The following is a 22,002-nucleotide window of genomic DNA, read 5'->3' on the forward strand; positions in this document are numbered from 1 at the left end:
CTGCATTTGTTCTTGGTGGAGCAATTTTAATTGCCAGTAGTGTATGTAAAGACGTAGTTGTAAATTTTCAACCTGCAGAATCAGTAATGAAGTGTGTGCGGTACGTTTGCCGTCCGACACAAAGGCCGCGCCTGCGCACGTGTGGTCTGTAGCAGCTGTTTATAGTGTAACGCTGACGCAACTTTGCAGTGGGTGGCAGGAACGTGCCCTTAGCGCTAGGATTTCACCCGGAACAAGTCCCGCCCATTCACCCCCCTCCACGCCTATCCATAGTGTAAGGCCCTCCCCTAAAGGGCCGCCAGTTCCACAAACTGGAAGCTACAACAAAGTTGTTATCGCCGCAGTTCAACACGTGTTATACTGTGATGAAATTCAGTAACGATAAGAAATTTAAGCTTTTCTGGATAGTAATGTAATATGAATCTCCATTATTAAAGAAATAAAAATATTTATACAGAATTGAAAGCATCGCCAGCAATAGAAAACAAAAAATAACGTGATGTTATTTAAGGGCAATAAGGAGAAATTTTCATTAACTAATTCACTTACTATAATACGTTTATTTGAGGGAAACAGCAGAGCAAATATACAATGCGAAAACAATGGTCTTGAATCTGTCACGTCGGCAGCAAAGCCACGGATGCACTCGAATAACTCTGTTGTCTAAAATCACCATTATATAGAAATAAGTGAAGGTTGTTTTGTTTATGTAGGCCCTCATAGTAGCTCACGAAAGTTAAAGAATATAAGAATGTCATAAAGTAGAAATGCCTAATGAAAGCAGTAAGATATTTGCATGTATGACATATTTCGTTAGTATTTGCATGGGAAATGGGTGAATTTTAACTTGTAAATTCTTCCAGTACCATACCTGCGCATTATAAACGAGGTTACAAAGAATTGTAGCTGTTTCTGTGTGATTAGTGACCTATATGCTGTTGCATACGTCTCAGGAAAATAATGTGTCGTTATTCTTTGTCCTGTCGGTTTGAATGACATTTACGAAATTAATAAATCTTTTGGTTAAAAACAATTTTAAAAAAATAATAATGTTATGTTTATGTTTGTCACAGAGCAGTTATGGAGGAAATATATGCTGCGGTGTTTCATGGCTGTAAAACGTCCTTCATGCTGTGCTAGTTCTTCTTTCACCCCTAAAATTTCTCAGCAAAACTATTCAGTGAATAACACGCGAAATCAGCTTGGGTCGATCCAGCAACAACAAAGTAATTTTGATGCCCTCTGGAAGTATAGTGAACATTGGTGCTTGTTTCACATATACTGTCTGAGTTCTGAAACTTAAGTGTCAAGTATACTGTGGTTCCTCTTTCTCCAAACAAATTATTCTTTGAGGGTAGGTTTATCCAGTTTTAGCTTTGGGTGCTTTTCCGCACATAGAAGTATGTTTCTTCATAGGCTATTCATCTGGATACTGAGTTCTCGTATTTAAAGAATCCAGTGCTACATTGTTTTCTGTAATGTTTGCTGTGGAAGTACTTGGCACAGCTGAGGCCAATTGTGCACGTTTCTTGTAATGTGTCTTTTAACTACCTGGGAAAATTTAAGACCTAGCAAGATATTAATGTAACAATCACTCCAAGTGCAGCCGAACGCGGTAAGCCACGTGGGTCAACTGAAACGATGCCCAGGCGCCGAACAAAGACCGGGAAAACCGGGGGTGAGTGGGCGGGACTTGTTCCGGGTGAAATCCTAGCGCTAACGATTCCTGTGGCAGGAGCAGTCTCGTCGCTGGCATCCTTGCAGGCCCCTTCCACCCTTCCCTCGCCCCCCCCCCCCCCCCCGCCACAAGGTCGGCGACAAGTCACTCCAGCCGCCGCGGCGCCACGCAACAATGGGCGGCCGGACCTCTCGCAGAAACGCATACATTCCTGCCCTGTGAGGTTTCCGTGGCACCAACACTGCTACAACGCGGCCCGCTGCTTCGCCTGACGGCGCAGCACCGTAACAAACGTCACACCGGGGAGGCGGCTGAGTCAGTACACTGACTACGGCCGTGAGTGTTGCCGTATGATCTGCCACACCCTACCCGCACAGAGGAATCGTTAGCGCTAGGATTTCTCCCGGAACAAGTCTCGCCCACTCACCCACCAGTTTTCCCCGGTCTTTGTTCGGCGCCTGGGCATTTGTTGACCCACGTGGTTTACCGCGTTCGGCTGCACTTGGAGTGATTGTTAAATTAGTATCTTGTTATTCTCCATTCACCGAAACAAGAGACGTACTGTAAACACGGCGAGGCGCGTGACCACAGCGGTGCAGTCGAGGGGTGTACAAGGCAGGGGCGTCAGAGATTTAAAAAAATGAACTACCTTCCGACACCTTTTTTTACATTACATTAAAATTTATTGTCACTGAAGAAGAAAAATATTTGAGCCGCCTAGATGCAAAACTGCCCATGTCCTCCATAACCGGTTTTGAGTAAAATTAGAAAAACTATTTTCACTGGGTAAATACACACTGCTCTACACTGTATGTTGTATACATAAGTATGAATTAGTACAAAACCATTTGGGCTATTGAAAAAAAAAATCAGGAACTTAATGCATGTAAGATACAAGCAAAATAAAAATGGACTTCGACAGTTTTGCATCTGACTTTGCACATGGCCACTTTTGCGTGCAACTGAAATGGGCATGGATAGTTTTGAACCTGACTAGCTGTACATGTGAAGAGGATACGGGGTGAACGTAAAACTGTGTATTCAGTTTTAATTTCTTTTAATATTTCTGAAGGTACGTGGTGTAACAACTGACAAACTGCAATCCACTTAATACATCATATCTGGAACAATGTCTTCATCTTCTCCTGCTAGGTATTCTGATTCAACTGGTGCCCCTGACCCGCTGGAACCTAGTAATGTCATGTACCATGACAGGCATTCACGTTCCCTCCAGGACTCACCATAGTGTTTCTCGAGGAGTTTTGAAACATTCTCCAGTTTCTTTTCATTAATAGGAAACACCCTGAACCGTTATTCTAATGTTCAGATTTCCACCATCTACTGCATGACGTAAAGACAATAATAATACATACCTTTTCAATTTTGTCATATTTCGTTTCCACTGGTCTTCACGGCGTACCTGCTTCCTAAAACGGTCGGATTGTCTTTCCGTCAAGCCTTGATTATGTTCCATAATTTATAATTTATTTACTTGGAAAATGTGTATAACGTTCAGAATAAACAGCTGTAAGAGACCACACAAATACAATGTTTACATGCTTACGGTAGCCATCTTGCATTACAGTCACATGACCCCAGCCTTCAATGCGATTTGTCAAAAGGGACAAGGCAAGTAGCTTTGCACCCAAATTACTGATGGACGTGGGCGGCTTTGAATCTAACCACACTTTTCGTGAGCTGTTTTCCATAGGACATGGAGAGCTTTGAGCATAAATAGCATTTCAAGCATGTGTAAAATGTCATGCTCTACAATCCAGAGTTGCCAACTCAATATTTTTAAAAAGTGGACATGGACAGTTTTGCATCCAAGCGACTCATTTAAGCTTCCAGGAAAAGTTGTTTTTTCGCGTTACTCTATATTTATCACGCCATATCTCCTAAACTGTGTGTCGCACAGCAAGATAATTTTATAATTGTTGATGACGCCTGCAAATTTTCTGCCCAATAGAGTCAGTAATAGTGAAGTAATAAATTAAAATCTCACGTCTGATGCAGAATTTTACCAAATCATCATCCGAAATATAGTAAGCGACAAACTTTTCCCCTTTAAATTTTTTTGTGGGGGTGTAAGCGAGAAAAGTTTCAGGAAGGTTTGAATTTAATTTTGTGGTTTGTTCGAATGCAATGGGTGCAACCGTTTGTCCTTTATGGGCGATGCATTGTGCGGTTCGCAGGCGCGGCCCTCTGTCAGTGTGGCCGTTATAGTTGCAGGTGTGATCTCGTTAGTGGGTGTTGTACAGCGGCGATTTCAGGATATCTTAAGTTCGTCTGTAAAGACGCCAGAAAGACTAGTTGTTGATTATTAGAGTAAGTATATGTGTTTGTAGTCAGGCTGAGCATTCACTGTTTATGTGCGCATCCAATAGCATCGCATGGTTTCTTATTTTATATATTCACTTATTTCATTAGCATCACATGCGGCTGCCCTCATTATGTCATCCATGGATTCAGCGAGCGAGGTCGACCTGTCAGTTCTGAGTCCACCAAAGAAGCGAGCAAAGAAGAAATCATTAAGTTCTTCTGAGAAGCGCATGGTGCTTAATGTGTAAAAAACGGAACTGTTACATCCAGAGCAGTCGATGAGTGACATTGTTTCGAAAACAGCTGCCGCTACAGGTATTGGACTTTCTTCAGTGTATCGTGTGATAAGTGAGTACAAGGCCACACACTCTTTGAAGTCTCCCAAGAAGAAAATTACGACAGAAACTTTCTAAAAGTGTTGATGACTTCGACAGAAATGCGATACGAAGAAAAGTACACGAATTTTTTTTTTTTTTTTCGTAACGAATTGCCAACAATTAACAAAGTGCTTAAGGTCGTGAACGAAGATGCAGATCAGGGCAATTTTCGGAGAACTACATTTTATAAGTTATTGAGAGAAATGAATTTCAAATATGTCCGGCGTGGGCGCGATAGCATGCTAATAGACAGGGATGACATCATTTTATGGAGGCGGCGTTATCTTCGAACCATTAAACGGTTGAGAGATGAAGGGAGACCCATTTACTATTAGGACGAGACGTGGGTGAACGCAGGACATACCCGAAGTTACGTCTCGGTAGATGACACTGTAAATTCCTCAAAACAAGCGTTTCTGTCCGGATTATCCACCGGAAGCAAGGGCCCATCTGGTAAAGGGAAACGTCTGATTATCGCACACATTGGCAGCAAAACAAGGTTCGTTGAAGGATGTTTGAGGACTTTCGAATCCAAGAAAAGTGGAGTTATCATGAGGAGATGTGCGCCGAAATCTTCGAGAAGTGGTTTCAAGATGTTATTCCTCGGTTTCAGGAAAATGCAGTTATTGTTCTTGCAAAAGCGCCGTGGAGAAGAAATAATAGAATGTAGTCGAATTAAGTCGGGTGATGCTGAGGGAATTAGATTAGGAAATGAGACACTTAAAGTAGTAAAGGAGTTTTGCTATTTGGGGAGCAAAATAACTGATGATGGTCCAAGTAGAGAGGATATAAAATGTAGACTGGCAATGGCAAGGAAAGCGTTTCTGAAGAGGAGAAATTTATTAACATCGAGTATTGATTTAAATGTTAGGAAGTCGTTTCTGAAAGTATTTGTATGGAGTGTAGCCATGTATGGAAGTGAAACATGGACGATAAATAGTTTGGACAAGAAGAGAATAGAAGCTTTTGAAATGTGGTGCTACAGAAGAATGCTGAAGATTAGATGGGTAGATCACATAACTAATGAGGAGGTACTGAATAGAACTGGGGAGAAGAGGAGTTTGTGGCACAACTTGACTAGAAGAAGGGATCGGTTGGTAGTGCATGTTCTGAGGCATGAAGGCATCACCAATTTAGTACTGGAGGGCAGCGTGGAGGGTGAAAATCGTAGAGGGAGACCAAGAGATGAATACAGTAAGCAGATTGAGAAGGATGTAGGTTGCAGTAGGTACTGGGAGATGAAGAAGCTTGCACAGGATAGAGTAGCATGGAGAGCTGCATCAAACCAGTCTCAGGACTGAAGACCACCACCACAACAACAACAACAACACGCCGTACCATTCTCGGAGAAAAGAAAAAGTTCCCAATGCGAATTCCAATAAGCACGAAATATCACAGTGGCTAAAACCTAAAAATATCGATTTCGAGGATGGTATGTTGAAGAAAGAACTTCTAGATATAGTTAAAAATCACTGAACGGCGCACAACGAATACGCAATAGATGAAATGGCGAAGAATGCAGGGAAAACTGTTCTCAGAATTCCTCCGTACCACTGTGAATTAAACGCCATCGAGTTAGTGTGGGACAGAATCAATGGCTATGTTGCAGCGAAAAACAAAACATACAAAATGCCGGAAGTTAAAGTGCTGCTAAAAGAAGCAGTAAGAACAGTGACTGCACAGGATTGGAACAAGTGCGTCCTCCATGTCGTAGAAAAAGTGGAAACTCAAATGTGGAAATTAGACTGCATTGTAGAGGAGAGAGAGGAGCGGTTTGTTATAAACCTCAATGAATACAGTTAAAGTTCGACAGAGTGAAGCTTGTTTCGTCCTGTATCATTATTATTACTGGTATTGTTATTAAAATTAAGAATTAATTGTTTGAATGGAGCGTTTTGTTAGCAACCTGAATGAAAATAAATCTGCTTCGACAAAATGAACTCAGTTTAACATTATTGTTAAATTTACTTCGTACATTGTTGCCCAGGTTTCTCGCGGTCCGCTGTGACAGCTCGGCAGCCAGCCGAACGCCGCCAGCCGCAAAGCGTGCGCCAAGGATTTTCTACAGGGTGAACAGCGAATGCTTTCTCTGGAAACTAGAGATGGGCAAACTGAAACACTTAACTGTTTCGAAACAAATGAAACAGTACAATGTAATGTTTCGATACGCTGTTTCGAAACAGTGAAACAGTTTGTGTTTTGTAATCTAATAAACGTACACATTTAATCATCTTGAATGTCTACTGTATAAGTATGTCCATATAAACACAAGTGAGGTGCGAGAGCGCTAATCATTTCGCAGAAAGTATGAAACTATCACTTGGGCGTCTTGGCAGTTTCGTGTTTCCTGCAGCAAATGCGCTGCTTTCGTGTCGTGTGACTTTCATACTTTTCAGTTGGCTGAGGACAGCCATAGCTGAAGCCAGAAGAACCACCACGGACGGAACTGGAGGTGGGAGCAAACTGCAGAAACAACGGATATGCTACTGGGATTCCCACATTCCCTTAGTATGGGTAATATACCCATCCTGCTAATTTCCATGCACACAAAGGGAATCATTGTGGATAATAGGCACAGTGACTATAGACTCACAAATAATGCCAAATAATTCGAATAAATAACAAAATATAACAGAAAAAAATTTTGTCTTTCAAGGTGTTTCGAACCTTTACTATAAAGTCACCATGCTTCCCAGCCCTTCCTGTTCACCATTACACTATCAGTGATATGTCAAACAGATTGCTTGCAACTATACCTACATCAAATTTATGTATGTGTCTAATAACTGTCACTCTAAGCCTTTTTTTCTTCAAAATGTTGTAGGCGTACTTGCGTTTCTTAATACGATTACTGTACATGAAAGAGAAGCGTATGTTATAAAAAAAGTGTAATTTAATCGAATGATTTTCAATTATTTATTATTTTGAATGGAAATAGTATGCGTTGTTTCATTGTTTGGTTAGTGTTTATAAAGCAGATGTTACGCCATTTCGTAATAGGACAGTCAGCTAGAAACGAAGCTTTATTTTCGGATATCTTAAGCTTCATTCTATTGCTTGTCAAAAAGAATTCGACACTCTTGAAAGTGTTTCAATGAAGTGTTGTGTTTCAGTATCCGTGCCGAGCCCGAATCTCGTACGACACAGAGCGGAATGAAACATCACTGTTTCGATACAATCAGTCCGTTCCAAGCACAGGTGGACTGAAACAGCCTTATTTTGAAACAACGATACAGTTTCTGTGTCTGGCTCGAGATCGAATCTGGTCCGGATATCCGAGACAGGGGCGGAATGAAACACCACTGTTTCGAAACAGTGAACCACAGCCGTTCCGAAACACTGAAACAGTTCCACGTATCGATACACTGTATCGAAACACAGAAACACTGGCCAAGTCTAGTGGAAACGAGCGTAGTCGCTCACGTGTACGGTGACCAGACGCAATTGTCTAAAAAGGAGGACAAACAGCTTCAGAAAGGAGGGCAAAGGAAGAAAAAGGAGGACACATCAAACGAGTCAACTGCAGATCAGGATACCGCCCATCAGCTTTGGACAAGTTACGTGACTGCTGGGAATTACTGGTAAAACTAGAAGTTAATTGTTGCTGGCGGACTGGTGGTTTTTCCCAGAGCAGTATTGATTTATTTTAAATTAAAAACATTGATTGTGGTGACAGTGTGGTGTCAGTTGTTTAGTTATGTCAACACAGGGTGCGATTTGTGCTTTTACCAGTGGGGGGGGGGGGGGGGGGGATGTCTGTGTGGGTTAGTAGAATTATATATGTTACTAGCTTGGACCGTGGTGTTACGCATGGTTAAACAGCTGTTTATAAATAGATGTTAATGCCGAAACTCACTATTGACGCGTATGCACTATCAGAAAAGAATCCCTTGTTATATCTTTAAAAGTACATTATAAGTAAAGCTTATTTACAAAATCATCTACATACGGATACAGATATATGAGGGGAATTCAAAAAGTAAAGGCACATTTGTGAAAAGTTGTACTTATTCTGATGATAGAAAACTGAAACATATTAATAGTAAGACTTATTAAAAACTTCGGCTCCACAAATTTAAATTATATGTAAAGTTTTACTCCAGTGTGTGGGAAATAAACATCCCAGGTAGGGATGCATAAACTAAAACCAGAGGAGGGGATGGTCTGATGCAGAGGGGGGGAAATCCCCCCCATCCCCCCCTTGCAAATCGCACACTGTGTCAACAACACGGAATCGTTTACAAAGCGAAAAACGTAAGACCGTTCACCTCCCTTCATTCGACGCACAATTACAGCAGCAGCTGACAACATGTAAACTGCACTTTAACCTTCCGAATACAAATAAATTGAATGACTATGAAACAATGAAATAAAAACATGACAGTTAACCTGTCGAATTATTTATTACATTTATTGGCCACTGATACGTACGTTCCAGCTCCACATATCTTACATTCCGCTTCAAATTCATTTCTCCCTTTCTTGAAAGCCGGATATTTGCAGGAAAGGACATCAGAAAATGTACACTTTCGTTTAGGAATAGCCAAATACACTCCTGGAAATTGAAATAAGAACACCGTGAATTCATTGTCTCAGGAAGGGGAAACTTTATTGACACATTCCTGGGGTCAGATACATCACATGATCACACTGACAGAACCACAGGCACATAGACACAGGCAACAGAGCATGTACAATGTCGGCACTAGTACAGTGTATATCCACCTTTCGCAGCAGTGCAGGCTGCTATTCTCCCATGGAAACGATCGTAGAGATGCTGGATGTAGTCCTGTGGAACGGCTTGCCATGCCATTTCCACCTGGCGCCTCAGTTGGACCAGCGTTCGTGCTGGACGTGCAGACCGCGTGAGACGACGCTTCATCCAGTCCCAAACATGCTCAATGGGGGACAGATCCGGAGATCTTGCTGGCCAGGGTAGTTGACTTACACTTCTAGAGCACGTTGGGTGGCACGGGATACATGCGGACGTGCATTGTCCTGTTGGAACAGCAAGTTCCCTTGCCGGTCTAGGAATGGTAGAACGATGGGTTCGATGACGGTTTGGATGTACCGTGCACTATTCAGTGTCCCCTCGACGATCACCAGTGGTGTACGGCCAGTGTAGGAGATCGCTCCCCACACCATGATGCCGGGTGTTGGCCCTGTGTGCCTCGGTCGTATGCAGTCCTGATTGTGGCGCTCACCTGCACGGCGCCAAACACGCATACGACCATCATTGGCACCAAGGCAGAAGCGACTCTCATCGCTGAAGACGACACGTCTCCATTCGTCCCTCCATTCACGCCTGTCGCGACACCACTGGAGGCGGGCTGCACGATGTTGGGGCGTGAGCGGAAGACGGCCTAACGGTGTGCGGGACCGTAGCCCAGCTTCATGGAGACGGTTGCGAATGGTCCTCGCCGATACCCCAGGAGCAACAGTGTCCCTAATTTGCTGGGAAGTGGCGGTGCGGTCCCCTACGGCACTGCGTAGGATCCTACGGTCTTGGCGTGCATCCGTGCGTCGCTGCGGTCCGGTCCCAGGTCGACGGGCACGTGCACCTTCCGCCGACGACTGGCGACAACATCGATGTACTGTGGAGACCTCACGCCCCACGTGTTGAGCAATTCGGCGGTACGTCCACCCGGCCTCCCGCATGCCCACTGTACGCCCTCGCTCAAAGTCCGTCAACTGCACATATGGTTCACGTCCACGCTGTCGCGGCATGCTACCAGTGTTAAAGACTGCGATGGAGATCCGTATGCCACGGAAAACTGGCTGACACTGACGGCGGCGGTGCACAAATGCTGCGCAGCTAGCGCCATTCGACGGCCAACACCGCGGTTCCTGGTGTGTCCGCTGTGCCGTGCGTGTGATCATTGCTTGTACAGCCCTCTCGCAGTGCCCGGTGCAAGTATGGTGGGTCTGACACACCGGTGTCAATGTGTTCTTTTTTCCATTTCCAGGAGTGTATTTTACGTAACGCACTCGGTTCAAAATTATACTCACAAATCACACGTGCACTACAGGAAGACAAGCCAATACAAAGCGAAGATACGTAACGAAAAATTTTAATAATCGATATTTGCATGCGATCAACGTTAACATCGACAATCCTAGTGCCACCTGCTAATACCACCTTCGTGCTTGTTTATCACGATGGCTGTGCCAATAGGTAAAGCATTTAAGAAAACAATAGAACGGGACGAATTTTGAAAGTTAACTGTATTACGCTCAACTGTGCGAAAAAGCCGGACACTGCAAAAATCCGCCCGGACTCCAAACAAAGAGCTAAAATGGAGGACATATCCGGATTAATCCGGACGTCTGGTCACTCTACTCAGGTGACACTGCTTATGTTTCATCCCAGCTCGCGGTGAATAGACTATAGGCTTAAATTTTGCCAGATAGTTAAACGTCATGTTACAAAAAACGTGCACAATTGGCTGCATCTGAGCCAGGTACTTCCACAGCAGACATAAGAGAAAACAATTTAGCAATGAATTCTTTAAATACGAGAACTCAAGTGTTGAGATGAATAGCCTATGAAGAAACATACTTCTATATGAGAAAAAGCACCCAAAGCTGAAACACGAAAAACCTACCCTCAAAGAGCAATTTGCTTGGAGAAAGAGGAACCACAGTATACTTGATACTAAAGTTTCACAACTCAGACAGTATGTGTGAAACAAGCACAAATGTTCACTATACTTCCAAAGGGCATCACAATGACTTTGTTCTTGCTAGATAGATCAAAGCTGTTTTTGCGTGTTATTCACTGAATAGTTTTGCTGAAAAGTTTTAGAACTAGCGTCGCATGAAGGACGTTTTACAGCCGTGAAACACTGCAGCATTTATTTCCTCCATAACTGCTCTGTGACAAACATAAACATCATCATTATTATTTTTAAAAAATGGTTTGAATGACATTTACGAAATTAATAAATCTTTTGGTTAAAACAGACAGGTTCAAATGGCTCTGAGCACTATGGGACTTAACTTCTGTGGTCATCAGTCCCCTAGAACTTAGAACTACTTAAACCTAACTAACCTAAGGACGTCACACACATCCATGCCCGAGGCAGGTTTCGAACTTGCGACCGTAGCGTTCGCGCCGTTCCAGACTGTAGCCCCTAGAACCGCTCGGCCACTCCGGCCGGCAAAACAGACAGGACGAAGAATAACGACAGATTATTTTCCTGAGACGTTTGAAACAGCATATAGGTCACTAATCACAAACAAACAGCCACAATTCTATAACCTCGTTTATAATGCGCAGGTATGGCATTGGAAGAATTTATAAGTAAAAATTCACCCATTACCCATGCAAATACTAACGAAGTATCTCATATGAGCAAATAAATATCTTACTGCTTTCATTAAGCATTTCAACTTCATGGCATTCTTATATTCTTTAATTTTCGTGAGCTACTATGAGGGCCTACATAAACAAAACAACCTTCACTTATTTCTATATAACGGTGATTTTAGACAACAGAGTTAGTCGACTGCATCCGTGGCTTTACTACCGACATGACAGATTCAAGACCATTGTTTTCGCACTATATGTTTGCTCTGCTGTTTCCCTCAAATAAACGTATTATAATAAGTGAATTAGTTAATGAAAATTTGTCCTTAATTCCCTTAAATAACATCACGTTATTTTTTGTTTTCTGTTGCTGGCGAGGCTTTCAATTCTCTATAAATATTTTTATTTATTTAATAATGCACATTCATATTATATTACTATCCAGAAAAAGTTAAATTTCTTATCATTACTGAATTTCATCACAGTGTAACGTGTTGGACTGTGACGATAACAATTTTGATGTAGCTTCCAGTTTGCGGAACTGGCGGGCGATTAGGGGAGGGCCTTACACCATGGATAGGCGTGGAGGGGGGTGACTGGGCGGGACTTGTTCCGGGTGAAATCCTATGTCGAGCTGTCCGCTGAGATTTAAAAATAAAGCATGCAAAGCCACACCCGTCTTTTTCACTAAATCATTCTGTTTTTACGTAAATAAAAAAGCACCATTCTCTGATTCGCGTGTTATCTCCGCTATAAAACCTCCTGAGGGAACTACTCGGGAATGTCTTTCTTTTAATTCTTCCGCATCTCACAGTCCGACATCGCAGCTTAATAATGAACTGCCTCTCTTCTCGTTATTTCACGTAGTTACTGCGACAACATACACTACTGGCCATTATAATTGCTACATCAAGAAGAAATGCAGATGATAAACGGGTATTCATTGGACAAATATATTATACTAGAAATGCCATGTGATTACATTTTCACGCAATTTGGCTGCATAGATCCCGAGAAATCAGTACCCAGAACAACCACCTCTGGCCGTAATAACGGCCTTGATATGCGTAGCCATCGAGCTCGGATGGCGTGTACAGGTACAGCTGCCCATGCAGCTTCAACACGATACCACAGTTCATCATGAGTAGTGACTGGCATATTGAGACGAGCCAGTTGCTCGGCCACCATTGACCAGACGTTTTCAATTGATGAGACATCTGGAGAATGTGCTGGCCAGGGCAGCAGTCGAACATTTTCTGTATCCAGAAAGGCCCGTACAGGACCTGCAACATGCGGTCGTGTATTATCCTGCTCAAATGTAGGGTTTTGCAGCGATCGAATGAAGGGTACCGAGCCGCGGGTCGTAACACATCTGAAATGTAACATCCACTTTTCAAAGTGTCTTCAATGCGAACAAGAGGTGACCGACACGTGTAACCAATGGAACCCCACACCATCACGAGGGGTGATACACCAGTATGGCGATGACGAATACACGCTTACAATGTGCGTTCACCGCGATGTCGCCAAACGCGGATGCGACCAACACGATGCTGTAAACAAATCCTGGATTCATCCGAAAAAATGACGTTTCGCCATTCGTGCTCCCAGGTTCGTCATTGAGTACACCATCGCGGGCGCTCCTGTCTGCGATGCAGCGTCAAGGGTAACCGCAGCCACGGTCTCCGAGCTGATAATCCATGCTGCTGCAAACGTCGTCCAACTGTTCGTGCAGATGGTTGTTGTCTTGCAAACGTCTCCATCTGTTGACTCAGGGATCGAGACGTGGCTGCACGATCCGTTACAGCCATGCGGATAAGATGCCTATCATCTCGACTGCTAGTGACACGAAGCCATTGGGATCCAGCACGGCGTTCCGTATTACCCTCCTGAACCCACCAATTCCATATTCTGCTAACAGTCATTGGATCTCGACCAACACGAGCAGCAACGTCGCGCTACGATAAACCGCAATCGCGATAGGCTACAATCCGACCTTTATCAAAGTAGGAAACGTGATGCTATGTATTTCTCCTCCTTACACGAGGCATCACAACAACGTTTCACCAGGCAACGCCGGTCAACTGCTGTTTGTGTATGAGAAATCGGTTGGAAACTTTCCTCATGTCAGCACGTTGTAGGTGTCGCCACCGGCGCCAACCTTGTGTGGAAGCTGTGGAAAGCTAATCATTTGCATATCACAGCATCTTCTTCCTGTCGGTTAAATTTCGCGTATGTAGCACGTCATTTTCGTGGTGTAGCAATTTTAATGGCCAGTAGTGCATAAGTCTTTCTTATTAATTTCGTCCAAATCAAAACCTCATTCTAACTTGTTTATCATTTCATTACGAGAGTGGTCCCCGTCCTCGGAGCAGTTCAGATCGCAGCATTTACCAGCTGACGTAATCAGTAGACTTGGACATTGTTTCTATGTTTCGATACAGTGTATCGATACGTGGAACTGTCTCAGTGTTTCGAAACGGCTATGTTTCACTGTTTCGAAACAGTGGTGTTTCATACCGCTCTGTGTCGGATACCGGGACCAGATTCGATCTCGAGCCAGACACAGAAACTGTATCGCTGTTTCAAAATAACGCTGATTCAGTCCACTTGTGCTTGGAACGGACTAATTGTGTCGAAACAGTGACGTTTCATTCCGCTCTTGTCTCGGACGAGATTCGGGCACGGTTTGTTGTTGTTGTCGTCTTCAGTCCTGAGACTGGTTTGATGCAGCTCTCCATGCTACTCTATCCTGTGCAAGCTTCTTCATCTCCCAGTACTTACTGCAACCTACATCCTTCAGAATCTGCTTTGTGCATTCATCTCTTGGTCTCCCTCTTCGATTTTTACCCTCCACGCTGCCCTCCAATGCTAAATCTGTAATCCCTTGATGCCTTAGAACATGTCCTACCAACTGGTACCTTCTTCTTGTCAAGTTGTGCCACAAACTGCTCTTCTCCCCAATTCTATTCAATACCTCCTCATTAGGTATGTGATCTACCCATCGAATCTTCAGCATTCTTCTGTAGCACCACATTTCGAAAGCTTCTATTCTCTTCTAGTCCAAACTATTTATCGTCCATGTTACACTTCCATACATGGCTACACTCCATACAAATACTTTCAGAAACGACTTCCTGACACTTAAATCTATACTCGATCTTAACAAATTTCTCTTCTTCACAAACGCTTTCCTTGCCGTTGCCAGTCTACATTTTATATCCTCTCTACTTCGACCATCATCAGTTATTTTGCTCCCCAAATAGCAAAACTCCTTTACTACTTTAAGTGTCTCATTTCCTAATCTAATTTCCTCAGCATCATCCAACTTAATTCGACTACATTCCATTATCGTCGTTTTGCTTTTGTTGATGTTCATCTTATATCCTCGTTTCAAGACACTGTCCATTCCGTTCAACTGCTCTTCCAAGTCCTTTGCTGTCTTTAACAGAATTACAATGTCATCGGCTAACCTTAAAGTTTTTATTTCTTCTCCATGGTTTTAATACCTACTTCGAATTTTTCTTTTGTTTCTTTTACTGCTTGCTCAATATACAGATTGAATAACATCGGGAAAAGGCTACAACCCTGTCTCATTCCCTTCCCAACCGCTGCTTCTCTTTCATGCCCCTCGACTTTTATAAATGCCATCTGGTTTCACGAAGCTTAAGGCTTCCGAAAATAAAGATTCGTTTCTAATTGACTGCCCTATTCCGAAATGGCGTAATATCTCCTTTATAAACACAACAAACAATAAAATAACGCACATTATTCGCATTCAAAATAATAAAAATGTGAAAAACATTCAGTTAAATTACACATCTCTTATATCATACACTTTCTGCAACTACAGTCAAGCTTGATAAATGTATGAAGATGCCACTGATACACGAATCACAAGATCCATTGCTGTGGTGGAAAGAAAATTGTGTGTTGTTTCCTACGCTGTTTGAAACAATGAAACGGCGTCTTTGTGTTATGGCCACCTCTGTTCCATGTGAGCGCATATTTTAAAAGCACGGGCAAACAATAACAGCTTTCAAGCTAAAAAGTATCAAAAATGATATTTCTAAACTACAACTTAGAACAGATACAGTAGATCTACACAGAAATGAAACAGTAAAATTTCAGATGATTTTGTTCTCTGGCAAATATGCACTGAATTTGTATTTGACTGGATTTTGTTTTGCCCACTAAATCTTAGATGTAGCTACCTTATGAGATCATTTTTCTCAGATTTGTTGCACGCAGAAGACACCTCCGTATTTGCTCACCATTCAGTGAGTTTAATTTTTTTTGAGTACATTCATTTATTTATGTGTTCGAGAATAATTATCTGATTTATGTATGTATATGTTTGTCTGTTGTAAATGTGCTATGTTTGGTTATTACACACTATAGGCATCTAACTTGTGTGTCATAGATAATTCTCAGGCAAACCAACAACAGTACTTTGATACTTTTGTTTTTGGCTTTCAGATGCTGTGATAAAAATTGCATTTCGACAGCAACTTAACTTTATCTCTGGTTTCCTGGGGAAGTTTGTAATAAAATGATAATATATCTGCTTGTTGTGAGTACTTGAGGGATCTTGATATACCTGTACTTCAAACAAACTTCCTTAACAAGAATTGTAAGTAGCGTAGAGCCAGATCTGCCATGATATAGGTCTCACAAAGGCATTACACTGTATGAATTGTTTTAAACTTTAGTTTGGATTTTATACTTCAAGGAAACATACCGCAAACAATGGAAAATTTAACTGTGAGTAAGAAAAGTGTGAGTGGCACACTCATAAGTGTTAATTCAGTGCCTCGCTTCCCAGAATGCTATCTCAATAAATTATATTCTATGATATACCTTTTGAAGAGGACATACAGATCATCACTCATGAAATCTATCAAAATTAGGCACTAGAATACAGGGAAACGAGTTTGGCAAAATCTGTTACGTCAAACATACAAACTCTGACCTCACCCAATTGAAAATATGAAAGTCACATGACACGAAAACAGCGCATTTGCTGTAGCAAATACGAGACTGCCAAGACACCTAAGTGAAATTTTCATACTTTCAGCGATATGATTGGCGCTCTCTCGAGCTTATTTGTGTTTATATGGCAATATTTGTACAGTAGACACTCAATATGATATAATGTGTGGGCCTATACAATTACGAAACACGAACTGTTTCACTGTTTCGAAACAGCTTTTCGAAACATTATATTGTACTGTCTCATTTGTTTCGAAACAGTTACGTGTTTCAGTTTGCCCATGTCTAGTAATCAGTAAAGCTGCATGCCCTCGGGAAAAATTACGGCTGTAGTTTCCCCTTGCTTTCAGCCGTTCGCAGTACCAGCACAGCAAGGCCGTTTTGGTTAGTGTTGCAAGGCCAGATCAGTCAATCATCCAGACTGTTGCCCCTGCAACTACTGAAAAAGCTGCTGCCCCTCTTCAGGAACCACACGTTTGTCTGGCCTCTCAACAGATACCCCTCCGTTGTTGTTGCGCCTACTGTACGGCATGGAGAGCTGCATCAAACCAGTCTCAGGACTGAAGACAACAACAACAACAACATGTCTAGTAATCAGTAACGTTAGGTACCAGTAGCAGGTGATAATGACCGCTACCCCTTTAGTGTGGAAGACCGCCCGAGCTGTTGTCTGCCACTGTGACTGGCTGCTCTGTTCGGAGACGGCGTGCCAAAACGCCAACTTTTTTTATTATTAATATTATGAAGACTGTGCATTAAAGTTCCTTGACACTCAAATAAAAGCATATCTAAATAGCAGGGTATCGCCGCTTATTTCAAAATTCATAACAATGAGCAAAACTAAGAACAAAAGTTAAACAAAAATAGAGACGAAGCACTTCGGGTCACTGAAACGCGCGAACAAGCGAACTGGAGTGCGGGTGTGGTGCTTAATCACTCCGAAAAGAGCAGTCATAAGGCACGGACGGATACATTGTCTGGTGTGATCAACAATGGCTGGATTGTATAGGGAAATGTTAACTCCAGAACAGTGAAAAGCCGGCCGGAGTGGCCGAGCGGTTCTAGGCGCTACAGTCTGGAGCCGCGCGACCGCTACGGTCGCAAGTTCGAATCTTGCCTCGGGCATGGATGTGTGTGATGTCCTTAGGTTAGTTAGGTTCAAGTAGTTCTAAGTTCTAGGGGACTGATGACCACAGCAGTTAAGTCCCATAGTGCTCAGAGCCATTTGAACAGTGAAAAGAATAAGTAAATCTCTGATCAATGACCGGTGTTAGCAGAGAGGGCTTGTTAAATAATCAGTTACGTGTGAATTGTTAAACAGACGGTGGAAAAGATTGTAATTCACAGTTTCCCGTGTTCTGCTAGAATAAACACGACTGGCACCCCAAAAAAGTAACAGACTCTGCCATGTAGTAAAAGTCCCTCGCTAGCATTTTATTAGTCTCAAAACCACAGATCTGCGACCTCGGTGCTGTTTTCTGCACAGGGGATACGTATTGAAGACTGCTTGGCTTTCACTCTGAGCGTTGAAAGCAACTAGACACGTTGCGTGTGCTGCATTCTCACAACAAATGGGAACAGTGACACGTAGACTTGGCCACTGTTTCTATGTTTCGATACAGTGTATCGATACGTGGAACTGTTTCACTGTTTCGAAACTGCTATGTGTCACTGTTTCGAAACAGTGGTGTTTCATTCCGCACTGCGTCGGATAACCGGACCAGATTCGATCTCGAGCCAGACACAGAAACTGTATCGCTGTTTCAAAATAACGCTGTTTCAGTCCACTTGTGCTTGGACGGACTAACTGTATCGAAACAGTGATGCTTCATTTCACTTTGTCTCGGACGAGATTCGGGCACGGCACAGATACGGAAATACGTTTAACATACTACTTCATCGAACTATTTCAAGAGTGTCGAAATCTTTTTGACACACAACAGCATGATGCTTAAGATTTCCGAAAATAAAGTTTCGTTTCTAATTGACTGCTCTATTCCGAAATGGCGTAATATATGCTTTATAAACACTAACAAACAATAAAATAAAGCACACTATTCGCATTCAAAATAATAAAAGTGTGAAAAACATTCAGTTAAATTACACATCTCCTATAAAAATGCTTCTCTGTTCACGCACAGTAATCACATTAAAAAAACTCAAGTAAACCTACAACATTTTGAATTAGAAAAGGCGTAGTGTGGCAGTTTTTAGACATATACGTAAATTGGATGTACTTTCAAGCAATGTGATTGACGGATCATTGATAATATAATGGTGAACGGGAAGAGCTGGGAAGCATGGTGGATTTATACTAATGATTTGAAACACCTTGAGGGACAAAAAATTTTTTCTCTTATATTTCGTTATTTTTTCGAATTATGTGGCTTTATTCGTGAGTCTATAGTCAATGTGCCTATTCTCCACAATGTGTGCATGAATATTAGCGGGCCGGGTATATATTATCCATACTAACGAAATTTGGGAATCCCAGCAGCGTATCCGTTGTTTCTGCAGTTTGTTCCCGCCTCCAGTACTATTACAAAACACAAAACTGTTTCACTGATCCGAAACAGCGTATCGAAACATTACATTGTACTGTTTCATTTGTTTCGAAACAGTTACGTGTTTCAGTTTGCCCATCTCTAGTGACACGTAATGTGCGGTAACACAGGGAGGTACTTGGAAAGATATAGATAGTGTTTTCTCAAAGTAAAGTTCTTTCACGCCATAATAGACACACCACAATATAAAGGAAAGAAAAAGAATGCAGGCTAGAGGGCAGCGCTTGTGTCTCCCGCAGATAGAATGCTTGCAATTACATCACTGCCGATTAATGTCCTGATTCAATGATGTAAACAAAGTCGAAAACTAATCGATCTCTGGTGCCACGAGAGACGCACGCTCGCAACGGATTTCGGATATTACCAAACTTTTATTCTAAAAAACAATTATTAATACTATCAACATTTAATTCTCAAGTGCTTTGCTGTACATTTGCGTGACGTCACACGCCGCGATTTGGTGATACAGTACCAGGTGCTAAAAGCTGGGCATACGTCGTGTTGGACTAAATCTTTATGAAGCTGGTGGTTATCGTAAACTTGAGTCCTGCTAAAATATGCTGAACTGCCGCAATGGCGCGTTGAGGGCGTCTCAAAAAATGTCTCATTCTGACAATCTCGTGTGATAGGTATAACAGACTGTGGTAAGTTTTACACAAACGAATTATTCCGTTCAGCAGTTATTCAAGTTTTGTCCTGACACCCCGTCTACTGAAAATAAAGGAAAACAAGCTGCGACATTTCCACGAATTCAAAAAGTGGTTCAAATGGGTCTGAGCACTATGCGACTTAACTTCTGAGGTCATCAGTCGCCTAGAACTTAGAACTACGAGGGCTATCCACAAAGTACATTACGTTTTGGAATTAAAAATAAATAAAGTATTGGAAATTTCTTTATTATATACAGATGAAAGCCACACTTTACTTTTCTACATAGTTGCCATTTAAATTAAGGCACTTATCGTAGCGATGGACGAGCTTGGAAATTCCTTCGTCGTAAAATTCGGCCGCCTGCGCCTTCAACCACGTGGTTAATCAGTAACCCGGTAGAAATACGATTTTTGTGGATTTCCTGGAAAGAGGCACTACAATAGACTCTCAAAGGTATTGCCAAACTCTGCACAACCTCAGAAGAGCAATACAAAACAAGCGCAGGGGAAGTTGGGCTAAAGATCTTGCCGATTCACGACAACGCCCGGGCCCACAAGGCAAACGCCACTCGTGAAGTTCTCGAATCTATTAAGTGGGAGTTGTTTCCTCATCCGCAGTACAGTCCCGATCTGGCACCGAGCGACTTCCACTTATTCCCAGCAATGAAGAAGTGGTTGGCTATGCAGCGTTTTGATGACGACGCACAGCTTCAGGAAGAGCTAACCACGTGGTTGAAGGCGCAGGCGGCCGAATTTTACGACGAAGGAATTTCCGAGCTCGTCCATCGCTACGATAAGTGCCTTAATTTAAATGGCAACTATGTAGAAAAGTAGTATTTAAGTGTGGCTTTCATCTGTATATAATAAAAAAAAATTCCAATACTTTATTTATTTTTAATTCCAAAACGTAATGTACTTTGCGGATAGCCCTAGTAATTAAACCAAACTAACGTAAGGACAGCACACACATCCAGGCCCGAGGCAGGATTCGAACCTGCGACCGCAGTGGTTGCGCGGTTCCAGACTGTAGCGCCTAGAACCGCACGGCCACACCGGCCGGCGCCACGAATTGAATGGTGACCTTTACTTCAGGTCTATGGTCACAAATTTATTTTTCTCATGAGACTACCGGTTTCGGTCTGTAATGACCTCTCCAGATCTGTTTTATAAAAACATGGCACCAGTATATTAGGATATGTTTTTATAAAACAGATCTGAAGAGGATAACTATAGATCGAAACTCGTAATCTGACGACAAAAAAATTTGCGACCATAGATGGCTCTGAGCACTATGGAACTTAACATCTGAGGTCATCAGTCCCCTAGAACTCAGAACTACTTAAACCTAACTAACCTATGGACATCACGCACATCCATGCCCGAGGCAGGATTCGAACCTGCGACCGTAGTGGTTGCGCGGTTCCGGACTGAAGCGCCTAGAACCGCTTGGCCACCGTGGCCGGCTGCGACCATAGATGTGAAGTAAAGGAAATTTATAGAAGGAAAACAGTTTGTTAGACTAAAAAATAAGTATTATGTCGCGCTATGCTGTATCGGTATTCCCGAGTAATAAGGACGGCAGGCTCTTGCAGTACTATAATTATGTCGTTCCCTACGTTTTAAGAAAGTGGAATCGTCCTAGCGGCACCCTATTCGCAACCGCCCAGTAATTTTCAAAGACGTGGCTACAATCTGTGAAGCGCCAGAATTTACGGGAACGACGGTGGGCCTGCTAATACACGCAACATTCTTAACACGAAATTCCCGAACATTTTGAGAGCATGATAACAGAAAAAGCTTTATCTGTACTGGACTCGACGGTGAAGTGACTGAGAACGTAAAACAACCATCGCTACGCAATAAGATAAATTGTAAAAATGCGCACGAATTAAAAGAAGTCGTCCTTACCTTAACTAACGATGTGGGAGTGTCAAAGAAACTTGTCCGCGCAGCAGCAGCAGCAGCAGCAGCAATTCTCCGTTCACGTCCTCACTCTGCAACTCGTTCGCAAGTAATGCGGCGCTGCACAGAAGTGTCTGGAGGTCACCACGCCATCAGTGCTGCCAACGGCTGAGTGGACGGCGGTACCAACTGCACTCTGTCGCGTGTT

At 42.6% G+C, this 22,002-nt stretch overlaps 1 protein-coding gene across 1 annotated transcript in view; it reads right to left on the reverse strand.

The window, feature by feature from the left end:
- Nucleotides 1-21,903, reverse strand: part of LOC124720251 (ankyrin repeat and protein kinase domain-containing protein 1-like) — a 105,538-nt gene extending 83,635 nt beyond the window's left edge. The window contains exon 1 of the mRNA XM_047245570.1: nt 21,801-21,903. The gene's annotated coding sequence lies outside the window, so the exon portion shown is untranslated. The remainder of the gene's footprint in view (nt 1-21,800) is intronic.
- Between the last annotated feature and the right edge of the window lie 99 nt (nt 21,904-22,002).

The sequence above is a fragment of the Schistocerca piceifrons genome, chromosome 11 (genome assembly GCF_021461385.2).
Source record: "Schistocerca piceifrons isolate TAMUIC-IGC-003096 chromosome 11, iqSchPice1.1, whole genome shotgun sequence".
Classification (NCBI taxonomy): domain Eukaryota; kingdom Metazoa; phylum Arthropoda; class Insecta; order Orthoptera; family Acrididae; genus Schistocerca; species Schistocerca piceifrons.